At 44.5% G+C, this 13324-nt stretch overlaps 1 protein-coding gene across 8 annotated transcripts in view; it reads left to right on the plus strand.

Annotated features, from left to right (window-relative positions):
- The window catches only part of LOC122442017 (translation initiation factor IF-2-like), a 377694-nt gene that overhangs the window by 18883 nt on the left and 345487 nt on the right, over nt 1–13324 (plus strand). Inside the window, exon 2 of one of the 8 annotated variants that reach the window (XM_043469275.1) lies at nt 12865–12920. The exons of the other annotated variants lie outside the window; for them this stretch is intronic. The gene's annotated coding sequence lies outside the window, so the exon portion shown is untranslated. Of the gene's footprint in view, nt 1–12864; nt 12921–13324 lie in introns of those variants that run through there. 8 annotated transcript variants of the gene reach the window in all.

The following is a 13324-nucleotide window of genomic DNA, read 5'->3' on the forward strand; positions in this document are numbered from 1 at the left end:
ATGTTATTCAAAGCTTCTTTATCTTAACTGATTTATTGTCTGATTGCTCTATCAGTTGCTGAAAGATGTATTTGAAATCTTCAACTATTGTACTGGATTTGTTTTTCCTTATAGTTCTGTGTTTTTTTCTCTGCATGTTTCAGGTTTTGGTTTTAGGTGCATACAGGTTTCTGATTATTAGATATTCCTGCTGAATTGAATTTTTGCCGTTGTGAATTGAATTTTTGCCATTGTGAAATGTTTCACTTTATCTCTATGAATACTTCTTGCCTTAAGTCTTGCATTGCTTGATATCAATATGGCTAAGCCAATATTTTTTTGGTTGGTGTCTTCAGGGCATATTGTTTTATACTCTTATGTTTTATACTTTCAATACTTTGGCCACCTGAGGAGAAGAACTGACTCATTTTAAAAGACCTTGATGCTGGGAAGGATTGAAGGCAGGAGGAGAAGGGGCTGACAGAGGATGAGCTGGTCGGATGGCATCACCGACTCAATGGACATGAGTTTGAGTGAACTCTGGGAGCTGGTGATGGACAGGGAGGCCTGGCGTGCTGCAGTCCATGGGGTTGCAAAGAGTTGGACACGACTGAACAACTGAACTGAACTACTGAACTGATGTTTTATACCCTTTTTGTGTCTATCTGTTATAAGGAACGCAGAGTTAGGTCTTGTTTTGTATTGTTTTTCTGGGCTGATGGCTTTTTAATTTGGATTGGATTATGGAGTCTGCTTACATTTACCAAATTCCTGATTTTTTGGTGTTAATTCTGTCATCTTGTTATTTGTTTTATATTAGGTCTACCTGATTTTTGTTCTCTTCTTTATTTAAATAAATTTTTTTGTTACTCTGTTTACTCCCTTTATTGTATTTTAGTTTTAAATTCTTTTATTGTTTCTTTAGTGTTAGCCTAGGGTAGGAGCTGGCATACTTTTTCTGTAAAAGGACAGATACTAAATATTTTAGGTGTTGAGGGCCATGTACAAGTCTCTGACTCCCCTCCTCTCCCCAACCTATCCCCCCTCCCCCTTGTCCTCCCCCTTTTCCTCCTCTTCCTACTTTTCCTTCTCCTCAACTATTCTTTAAAAATGCAAAACCATTCTTAGCTCCTCAGCTGAACAAAATAGGTTGTGGAACAGATTTGGACATGAGTGGATAGTTTACCAAACTCTGCTTGAGATTTAGACCAGGCCTTCAACACAATCTACTCTTCAATTAATAATTTTACAAATTCCTGGACAATAAATGGACTTTCCAACACTTTAATTCCATTTACCCACTTTTCTTTTTCCTTTTATACTATTTTGAGCATATATTTTACTTCTCTATGTCTTTAAAATCCCACAAGACACTGTTATTTTTACTGTTCTAAATAGCCAATAATTCATTTTGATTTACTTTTAAACTTACCATTTCTGCTGCTCTTTATTGCATTTTGCATTACTGTTCTTCCAACTTGGATTATTTTGTCTGAATAACTTCCTTTACTATTTCTTTTAGAGTATGTATCTGTTGATGATCCATTTAAAAAATTTTTATTTGCTTAACATGTTTGTCTTAAATTTAAAGGATATTTCTACTGGATAGACTAACAATTCTAGACTAACATTTTCCCCCACCCTCAACTTCTCTCAGCATTTTAGCTTTGTCATTCTAGTTTTCTGGCTTCTATTGTTTGTGTTGAGTGGGTCTTATTGTTGGTTCTAATGTATGCCTTTTCCTCTTCTGGCTATTTTAGGATTTTGCTTTTTGTCTTTTGCTTTTTGAAGCTTTACTATGATGTGTTTTTGTGTAGTTTTCTTTGTTTTTATGTGTTAGATTTTGTTAGAGTTCCTTGAGTCTGTATACTGATGTCATTCTTGGTCTTTATTTCTTCAAATATGCAGTTTTCCCCACTTCTCTTTCCTGTCTGTGGGATTCAGATTTCACAGTGGTTATTTTCACTGTCTCTCTTATGTTCTTTTCTCTCTTTCTCTATCTCTCTTTGTGTAAGCATGTATATCTATGTGTGTGTGTAATCTTTTCTTTCCTGCACCAATTTGGTTGTTTCCTAATATACTAATTCTCTTTTCTGCTGTGTCTAATCTGCTTCTCTGTCCACAAAATTCTCCAGGCAGGAATACTGGAGTGGGAAACCATTCCCTTCTCCAAGGGATCTTCCCAACCCAGGGATTGAACCTGGTTCTTCCACATCACAGGCAGATTCTTTACCATCTGAGCCATCAGGGAGGTCCCACTATTGAACCTATTTAGAGCTATGATTTTTCCAGTAGTCAAGTGTGGATGTGAGAATTGGACCATTAAGAAAGCTAAGCACTGAAAATTGATGCTTTTGAACTGTGATGTTGGAGAAGACTCTTGAGAGTCTCTTGGACTGCAAGGAGATCAAACGAGTCAATCCTAAAGGAAATCAGTCCTGAATATTCATTGGAAGGACTGATGCTGAAGCTGAAGCTCCAATACTTTGGCCACCTGATGCGAAGAACTGACTCACTGGAAGGGACCCTGATGCTGGGAAGATTGAAGGCAGGAGGTGAAGGGGATGACAGAGGATGAGATGGTTGGATTGCATCACTGACTTAATGGACATGAGTTTGAGCAAGCTTCGGCAGTTGGTGATGGACAGGGGGGCCTGGTGTGCTATGGTCCGTGGGGTCACAAAGAGTCACAGACTCAAGGACATGACTGTGCTACTGAACTAACTAACTAATAATCTATTTATTGAATATTTAATTTTTGTTACTATATCTTTCAGTTCTAGAATTTCATTTGTTTCTTTTGAAATAGATTGTAGTTTTCTATCTTTTCATGTATTTGTTTGAACATATTAATCCTAGTTTGATAAAATCTTAGGTAATTATAGTATCTTGGTCACTTATATGTATCTTTCTAAAGTCTTTGTCTTGTTTTAAATGTTGGGTTTATTTTCTATGTCCTGGAATGCTGGATAATTTTTGATTAAATACTGGATATTGTGAATGAAAAAATGTTGAGGGTCTGAATGATGTTACTTTCCTTTAGAGAGGATTTTTCTTTTTTCCGTAGCAGGTAGTTAAAGAGTGGGAAATTCACCTTGATCCTGTCAGAAACTGAGGCTGGATTTTGGGTTTTGTGAGGGCTAGTCCCTCTCTGCTTTGTCTTTTCCCTTAGTGTTTAATCCTTGAGCTGTCTCAATGAAAATCTAGGTTATTTACCAAAACCTTTCCTCCTTGGTAGGCCCTGAATGTCAATATTTTTTCTTTTTAACAGTTTGCGATTGCTCAAACTCTGACGGGTTTCCCAGCCTTTTAGAAGCTGTTTACTCCTTAGTTTCTTGGCCTCTTGCCTATCTCAAGGAAAGCTTAAGAATGAGAAAATTCCTTGAGGGGAATTCAAATACGGAATGCCTGACTTATTTCTATATGGGCCCTCTCTCCAGGAAAAGAGTGCTTTATGTTCTGGCTTCCTAGGTAGCATTGAATTCCAATTTTTGTCTTCTCAGACCAGCAAGGCTGCTGTGGTTCTAGACTTCTATTTCTTCTCTGTCTCAGCGATGCCCCTTGAGAACTGGCAAATGCCCTGAAGGGAAAACATGGGAGACATTTAGGGTTTACTCACTGCGTTTCCCTTTTCTCCAGAATCTTGGCCCCTAAAGTCCTGGCTGCTTTCGTTACTCTCCTATGACTCCAAACAGCTGTTTTCTGCAATATATTTAGCTTTTATAGTTGCTCTCAGCAGGATGGTTAACCTGATACAAGCTACTCTGTCAAAGACAGAAGCCAACATCTCCAGGTATTTATTTTTAAAAGTGGTTTCCAGGACATGTCCTGAGGCCACTGCACATTTAACTCTGTCTCCTGCCTTACTTTGAAGCATCCCCAGCTGAGGACTGGCAAGGTCTTTTGGCATCTGCAACACCATTGATAATAAATTATTGAGTTCTATTTAATGCATGTTATAATTATTAACTATTTTGTATTTTGAAGTTGAGATTAATATGCCAAGCATCGTCTTTCTCAACCAGATCACTCAGTTTACCATAATGCTGATTCTCTACGAAATAAAGTTTCCCATCTTTCAGTTTATAACCACACACACACACACACACACCATTTCTCTTCCCTCTGGAAACCTTAACCTGAGCTGATATTCTGAGCCTGTTGTTATGGTGTCACGTGCCTATGGCCAGGCCTCTTTCAACCTCTGGTCCTCAGCTTCTTCATTTGGAATATGAGGTCAGGATGGGGAATGGGGTGGGACCAGGCAAGGTCACAGGGTCCTTCTGGCTCCGATGGTCAATCTGTCTTTTCTGCCTTGTTTTGAGGACTCCTTGGTGGAACAATCAGACACTTAGACTGCTCTGAGTGATATGGATCCTCACTTGGACCAAAGAACTCACTCCCCAAGTCAGCCAGTCTCGTGACTGTGGGGCCAGTCCCCTCTGGGACATGGGGGCTGAGTGGACTGGGCTGGGGCTGGATTCCTGGAGAAACAGGTGCCCTGGGCAGTGGGCCTCCCCGGGAGAGGCACCCCTATGTAAATGACAGGATGAGAGACAGCATCTCAGGCGGCACCCCGCCCCCCTCCCCCAGCCCTGCATCATTCAACCATCTCAGCCAGGAATCTCAAATCTGTAGGTGATCGCTTCTCAAACTTGCTCATAAAGTTCCTCACCCCGATCCTTCTGAATATGCTGTTTTGTAAGAAGTGTCTGAAAAAGACTGACCTCTCCACTGCCTAATAGTAGTTTAAGAATCTTCACTTTAGAATCGGTCCCTGGGCTGCACCTGAGCCTGTTTCCTCCCTTCTGTTCAGTGCACAGGATAGTGATGATGGCTGCTCTTCCAGGCTCCCCTGTCGGCAGGCTCCTGGCTAGTTCTGGCCAATGAGAAGCCCTGGAGGGAAACTGAGGGCAAGAAGAAGGGAGAAGCAGGCATATTTCTCTCCTTTTCTCTCTGCCTTGGATTGATTATGTCCTTGGTGAAAGCTGCAAGTTCCATAGCCCCAGTTCTTCATGCATAGGCTTCAGCATCTACTGGGGGACCCCCAGCTCCCGGCTCAGTAGCTCTGTGGTTTTTCTTTATCCCTCCAGCTGAAAAGTGGCCGTAGTTTCCACTGCATTCATCTCTAGGGTCCCTTACCACCCCCTGTTGTCTTCCTGTTCTCTTTTCTCATGTGGACTACTAATATGTGTCATCAAATCTCCAGTGTGTGAATACTAGGAGGACCTGCGGCTTTCCTGTTTAGATCCCAACTAATTGAGTTTTTAAGGGAAGCCCTGGTGGCTCAGCTGGTAAAGAATCCGCCTGCAATGCAGGAGACCCAGGTTTGATCCCTGGGCCAGGAAGGTCCCCTGGAAAAGGAAATGGCAACCCACTCCAGTATTCTTCCCTAGGAAATCCCATTGACAGAGGAGCCTGGTGTGCTGTACTCCATGGGGTCACAAGAGTCTCACATGACTTAGCAACTAGAATACCACTACCAACTGAGTTGCTAAAGCTGTCCTCAAGCATCTTTTTCTTGCCTATGTATCTGATTTAAGCACCACTGAAACACATTCACCTTCATTTCCTTGATCACCTCCTAAGGCAGACAGAATTCATTTATTCATTCCTTCGATAAATATTTACTCCTCAATACCTAGCCAAGGATTCTGCTCAGGGACACAGCTGTGAACAAAGCAGACAATGTCTCTGGCCTTGAAGCACTCACAACTTTGTGGGCAAGACAGTCTCGAATCCTTAGTACAGAGTGTGTTGAGAATGAGACCCTGTTGTAACGTGCAGACTTAGGAGACAAATAGAATTGGGCTCAGACCTCAACTCTAGGCTCTATGATGCAGGCAAGGAACTCCTTACCTCCCAGTTTCCTCTTTAAAAGAGCACTCAGTTATTCAGTTCACAATCACTTGATGTGTTCAGTGAGGACACTGATGCTGCTAATTTCACAGGATTGTTTGTGATGAAATGGGTTGGTATTAGAGAAAGAGATAGAGGCCCAGCAAGCAAACTCATATCAAGGTTTATTTTTAAAAGCAGCTTCCATGGAGCATACATTCAGCACTGCAGAGAGTCAGGTCAGAAAGGTGAGGTAAGGCTAGAAATGCGACAAGGAGGCATAAAATCCAAAGCTTGGATAAAGACAATTGCTGGGAGGGACACCGAGTCATAAGGTTGGAATTCCGTCCTTGGCGATTTCTGCTGGCAGCCAAGCCGGAGCTGCAGTGGTCTGCATGCACCTGAAAGTGAGTTCCTTTCTTCCTCTCTGCTTGACCGAGATGTCTCTACCTCTGAGAAGGGCTCGCTGACTTCTAGTCTGGGCTGGGTCTCTTGGTGCTTTTCCCGTCATTGTTGTGATCATGGCCATCCTCATTGTCTTTATCACCATCGTTGCACCACCACTAAGGTTTGTTGAATGGAGCACCCGCTGTGTTCCAGATGTTATGCTATGGCTTCTCATGGCAGAGTCTGGGTCAATTCCAGTGTTTTTGTCATTTCTCCTCATCATTAAGGCTGAAACCCCCAGTGGTTTCCAGAGGGGAAGAAAGGTATGCGTTGTTGTTCAGTTGCTCAGTCGTGTCCAACCCTTTGTGACCCCATGGGCTGCCGGACGCCAGACTTCCCTGTCCTTCACTATCTCTTGGAGTTTGCTAAAACTCATGTCTGTTGAGTCGATGACGCCATCCAACCATCTCATCCTCTGTTGCCCCCCTTCTCCTCCTGCCCTCAGTCTTTCCCAGCATCAGGGTCTTTTCCATGAGTCAGCTCTTCACATCAGGTGGCCAAAGTATTGGAGCTTCAGCTTTAGCATCAGTCCTTCCAATGAATATTCAGGACTGATTTCCTTTAGGATGGAATGGTTTGATCTCCTTGCAGTCCAAGGGACTCTCAAGAGTCTTCTCCAACACCACAATTTGAAAGCATCAATTCTTTGGTGCTCAGCTTTCTTTATGGTCCAACTCTCATACCTGTACATGACTACTGGAAAAACCATAGCTTTGACTATGTATGTGTGTATGAAAACCTGCATCTGCCACAATAATTTAAATTTGAGGACATCAAATCGTCAAAGATTCACAGTTAAGCTAGGCTGAATATGGTTCCAGAAGTAACTGTATTGTGAGTTTTTAAAAATTTAGATGCCATGCCAGTTAGAGGCACACAGGTGTTGGCTGCAGTCAGAGTTCAAAGGGCCTGGCTCTGTTACTTTGTTCTCATCCTTGAGGCTGCATGTGGCAAGTCTCCACTTGCAGCTCTGGATCCATTTTTCCTGCTTCTCTCCTGGCTCCCCTGCTTGACCCGCTCTCAGTCCTTCTTGTGGCTCAGTCATCTCTTTAGATTCAGATTTAAATGAATCACTTACTTACATTTTACTCGCAATTTTTAAGCATTCTCCAAACAACATCCTAATAGCATTAAATAATTGCAGAATCTAATAAAAACCAGTCTTAACCTCATTGGGATCTCATTAAGGATAGGGCTGCTCTTTTCGCTAAATTGTTGATGATTATTTTGTCTGGTTTTGTTTAGTTTGTGCTACCCAGGAGAGCAGAGGCATAGATGGAGTCATAGAATGTGGGTTTACACACTCCAAAAATTTTTCACCCACGTTCCTAAGTTTAACAGATGAAGACAATTAAGTCCGAAGATGGGAAGGGGCTTTTTCAGAGCTGCGCATGAGACGTGAGGCTGCTGAGAACCAGAACTCAGGCCCTCTGCCCCTTAGTCAGGCATCTCCCCTGCAAGATCTGGGCTTTGGGTTTCAGGCATTGATTTATGAATTTTGACGAGTGTGTCATCAGTTGAGTGATCACTAGCTCTTCGGCCGAGCGCTCCTTCACTCAGCAACTCTGTGGCCTCAGGATGGACACTGGCAGGTTTGAGAGATGTAGAAAGAAAGGGGCCCTGAAGCCTCCAGGGATGAGGTTTTCACGTAAATGATGAGATGCAGTCTCCTTCAGTGCTTGCCATGGTCATGCTGCTCATCCATCTTTTCCACATTGGCCCATGGTTGGCTTCTCTTCCAGTTCCATTCAGTACAGGCAGGTGGGTTGACAAAGCCTTCCCGGGGCCCCGGTGCTGAGACAGCTGTGAACTGCTGGTCCACTATCACGAATGATCTCTCCATCCTAAGGACTCATTTGGTAGGAGTGGGAAGTTTGACAAGGCAAAGAGAGAGAAGTTGGAAGAAGGCTCAGGCAGGAAGTGTTTTATGATTTATGAATGCACAGATTCTGGCATCTCTCTCGAAAAGAAAAAAAATCCCACCGCTAATATTAATAATTATGTCAGCTTTTGTACAGCACTTTGCAGTTGACGACGTGCTTTTGAATCCATTATTTCATCTCGGTGTGTCTGTGGGAGACTGGGGAGTGGGAGCAGGAGAGCTGGCATCCTTGGGGAACTAGCAGCCTTTGTTTCCCTCGGAGTCCAGCCTGGCAGGTGGGCGGGTGCTACCGCAGTGGGTGGGTGGGTGCTGAAGTTATTCTTGCTCTGAACGTCCAGTCTAGGGTGACCCCCTCTGAGTTGCTGTTTCCCCAAGGAAACAGCTGTTTCTCTCCAGACCATAAACTGGAGTCTGTTCAAGTTGTCCTCCCTGGGGCTTCATTTGTCCTTGAGTTGAATGCTTGACTGGTATGCTGGGCACACTTTCTGGCCCCTGCTGCCCACTCCACGGGGGTCTGGGCTCTGACCTTGTGCCGGTAGCTGTGGGTAGATTCCTCCTTCAACAAAGCTGGACCCCCATGGGGACTTTGTCAAGCACCACAGTCCCCAGATTCCTAATGCCTCCTGTGACCTGTGGAGGGGCTGAAATGTAACTGGCAAGTGGTAGTATGTGCAGGAAAATGTAGCTTTAAAGATGTTTTCAGAACTAGTGTCATCTTGCTTTCTTCATGATGGCGGGGAAGACAGCAGTCACAAAAACACAAATATCACCACTACCACCATGCTGTATGCTCAGTTGCCCAGTCACGTCCAACTCTTTGCAACCCTATGGACTGTAGCCCACCAGGCTCCTCTGTCCATGGAATTTCCCAGGCAAGAATACTCGAGTGGGTTACCAGTTCCTCCTCCAGGGGATCTTCCCAACCCAGGGATTGAACCCATGTCTCCTGCGTTGGCAGGTGGATTCTTTACCACTGGTCCATTGAGAAAGCTCCCCTACCACCAACACCAACACCACCAGAAACCATCTTTAACCTTGACAAAGAAGGTAGCGTTATTTTTTTTCTGGTTGAAAAAGTGCCTCTCCACCTCAGTAAATAAATCAATTAAAATCACATTCTTCTTCAGGTCTATGACTTCCTTAAAGAAGGCTTTTTCCCCCTTTCCTTCTGCTCACTTTCCTGGGAGGATGCCTGGGTTTAGGACATCTCATGTCTCCCGCTTTGATGGGCTGGCCTGGTCCACACATGGTCATCTGGCTGACCCACTTGCCCGCTTGTCCTGGGGCAGCCTCTGGCCTCACCAATGAAACCTCTGCTGCTGGGGGCAGGGGCTCATGGTCTGTGTTCTGGGCACAGGCAGTGTGTGATGGTGGGTCCTGGGGCTTGGCTGGGGGAGCCTCTCGGGTCCTGATGCAACATTCCTAGGATAGCAGGAGATGCGAAGTGAGGGCCATCTTGGGCCGCTAGACCATTCCTCACTCCTCACTTCTAACTTCCCACCCTGTACTGTGGTGCACCACTTGCCTAAGAGATGGTTTTTTTTTCTTCAGACACTCTGATTTCCTGAGATACCTGCTTGGGAAGTCAGGAGTAAGCTATGGCATGCTAGGGTTCCCCTGCACTCCTGTCTGGTTCAGTTCACTTTAATTGCTCAGTCATGTCCGACTCTTTGTAACCCCATAGGCTGTAGCACGCCAGGCTTCCCTGTCCATTACCAACTCCCGGAGCTTACTCAAACTCATGTCCATTGCGTCAGTGATGCCATCCAACCATATCATCCTCTGTTGTCACCTTCTCCCACCTTCAATCTTTCCCAGCATCAGGGTCTTTTCCAGTGAGTTGGTTCTTTGCATCAGGTGGCCAAAGTATTGGAATTTCAGCTTCAGCATCAGTCCTTCCAATGAATATTCAGGACTGATTTCTTTTAGGATGGACTGGTTGGATCTCCTTGCAGTCCAAGGGACTCTAAAGAGTCTTCTCCAACACCACAGTTCAAAAGCATCAATTCTTTGGTGCTCAGCTTTCTTTATGGTCCAACTCTCATACCTGTACATGACTACTGGAAAAACCATAGCTTTGACTAGATGGACCTTTGTCAGCCAAGTAATGTCTCTGCTTTCTAATATGCTGTCTAGGTTGGTCATAGCTTTTCTTCCCAGGAGCAAGCGTCTTTTAATTTCATGGCTACAGTCCTTTTGGAGCCCAAGAAAAGAAAAGTCTGTCACTGTTTCTGTTGTTTCCCCACCTATTTGCCATGAAGTGGTGGGACCGGATGCCATGATCTTAGTTTTCTGAATGTTGAGTTTTAAGCCAATTTTTTTCACTCTCCTCTTTCACTTTCATCAAGAGGCTCTTTAGTCCTGTCTGGAGACCCTACTAATTTTTCTTCTGCCCCCAGAGATTTCAACCACTAGAGGGAGCCAGTGACCTCATCTCTGTACTTGTCCTCTTTGTATGGGTTTCTGCATCAGCTGTGAAGGGCGTTCTAAATACTTGAGTTTTCAGGTAGTTGGGGACATCTTTACGTCACACCCTGCCTCTTTGTTCTGTGACTTTCTTTGAAGCCTTCTTCCTTCTTCACTGGACAACAAACTTGATTGTCTAGCCTGGAAAAGAAAATAATCAGATCCATGAAATTACACTGAGAGTCACTTCAAAAATTCGGTGCTTCATAATACCAATGTTGCCATGGATTGCCGAGCCCTCTGGACACTGTAATTCTTTGAGTCAGGTTCCTACAGCCCAGCCCTACCCGGCCAGGCCCTATCCTCTCTTCACAAGGCCTCAGCATGACTGATCCACAGGCACTTTCCATCCCAGCCTACTTAAAACAGACTGATTTGCCAAAAATTGGGCTGGCAAGTACTCTGAATCAAATTTCAGCAAGCGGATAAGGTTTACCATCTTGATTTCTGTGTCTCTCTTTGTATGTTCTCAAACCAGGAAAAGTTCACCCTTCAGATAGGCTCTTAAATAAAATAACACATTTTTGTTAATTCAGGGACTAACCTTTCACTAAACAGATAGAGCCAGAGGCAGTCTGTACCCTGCAATTTTTGCGCCCCTTATGATCTTTTAAAATAAAGATGAGGAGTGGGCAGTAAATGCCATGGCTTTATGAAAATCAGCTAGCCTGGGGAACTGGCATGGGGAGAAGGGGGGCTTATGCTTTATTTTGGACGATTTGTAAAGCTGCTCTCTCAATAGTCCCCAAATATCTATATGGTTCGAAGCTTGGCATAGGAGGGCAAGGCATGCGTTCTGATAAATGGTGTTATGATTTTAAGCTGATTGGTCCACGTGTTTGCAATGAACGTGGAGTCAGGACAGAGTGCAGTGGATCTTGTTCAGGGTTTCAGGTGGAATCATGGGGTGGACAGATGTCCACACGTGACTCAGGTCAGGTGAGATTCTGCCTGAACACAGAGCCTCTGCTCCTGCTGGCCCCTTCCAGTGCTCACCCATCGCTCTGCCTCCTGGGTCCTCACTCTTTGTCTCTGCATCTTATCTACACTGGTCTCCCCAGTGCCAAACACATCCTCCCTGCCAGCCTTGGAGCTGCGCTCGTGCCCATTCTAAGCTGTACTCTCTGTCCTCTCTGAATCCTCTGGGACCCTCCCAGCTCAAGGTCTCCTCCTGTCTGTGCTTGTCCCCACCGCCTCTCCACAGTGCTGAATCCCCACGAGCTCCTGCAAGGTTGAGTTCTGAGTTATCTGGCCTTTGATGCATGCAGACTGGCTTTCCTGTAAACTTTGCCTATCCCCCTGTCTTTGGTTTTCTGAGACTTTGTTCAGTCGTGTCCGACTCTTTGCAACCCCAGGGACTGCAGCACGCCAGGCGTCCTGTCCTCCACTATTTCCCAGAGTTTACTCAAACTCATGTCCATTGAGTCAGTGATGCTGTCCAACCATCTTGTCCTCTGTCATCCTCTTCTCCTCCTGCCTTCAGTCTTTCCCAGCATCAGGGTCTTTTCCAACAAGTTGGCTCTTTGCATTGGGTGGCCTGGGGCTGGATTTTCCTTTCTCTGGCTCTTTGCATCAGGTGGCTTGGGGCTGGATTTTCCTTTCTCTGACATCATCCACCTTGGGTCTCGGCTCCTTATCACGATCAAGAACTGATGACCACCTGATTGGTGACATTTTTCTTTTCCTCCTGACACTAGTTCATTTATATCTGAATCACCCTTATCATTCAGGAATGACAGGACAAAGCTGCTTCTGAACAAAGTGAACAAAATGAACAAACCCATTGCTAATTCTTGCCTTCCTAACTTAGACTGTCAGCCACCCACAGCTGCCATGGCGCCTGTAGTGGACGGAAGAGACTGAGTCACCTCATTCATAAACAGTGCAAGTTAGAGTTGCCTTGGCTTCTGGGAAGGGATTCTTGAGAAGCCTTTTGTTTTCACCCAGCTTTTCCTGAAAAAGCATGAAAACAATGTGATTGTTTCTCAGAATTACAGAAATATACCATCTTTTCTTAATGGGCCCAGAGCAAATATTTTTAGTAAGGGATTATTGTTTTGCAGAAAAATAAGACTTGGGGATTTTTTTTTCCTGCAGACATATCCTGGACAAAAGATGTCTCTTCTATCAGCAGAGTGATGATAGTGAAGATGGTGATGGGGGTGTATATGGATGGTCAAAACTGGCTGGACATGTTCCTTCCCCTTTGTACCTGAGTTTGGACACATGGAGCTTCTGTTTCTTGTTTTTAGCCCTGAGAGCATCATCCCAGTCTTGTTGCCGGTCAGTGATGGCTGTATTGTAACAACATTTCTGCTGCAGCTGTGACCTAGCGATGTGAAGTCTGACTGCCTGATAGGAGGATGTTTCCCTGTTTTAGGGGTGAGCCCACTTGCTGTCCTGAGTCTCGCCTGCTGCCTCAGTTTCCTTTGCTCTCACCTGATCAGTGGGATACACTCAGGTTTGTGTGTCCGCACACATAGAATCAAACCTGTGGTTGACTATAAGAAAAGTTGCTTAATCAAAGTTTTATTTACATGGGACCAAATGGCTAGTATCATCTGTGAGTTTTTTTCCCTCTTTAAACTGACAGAATTGACTTGTTTTGACACTTGGGAGGCACAGATATAGAGAAAAGCTTCAAAAGCTTCAGAGATCTCCCCAGGTGATCTCATCCATACCCATGCCTTTAAATGCCACCTCCATGCTGAC

Source organism: Cervus canadensis, chromosome 5 (assembly GCF_019320065.1).
Source record: "Cervus canadensis isolate Bull #8, Minnesota chromosome 5, ASM1932006v1, whole genome shotgun sequence".
NCBI classification, from domain to species: Eukaryota; Metazoa; Chordata; class Mammalia; order Artiodactyla; family Cervidae; genus Cervus; species Cervus canadensis.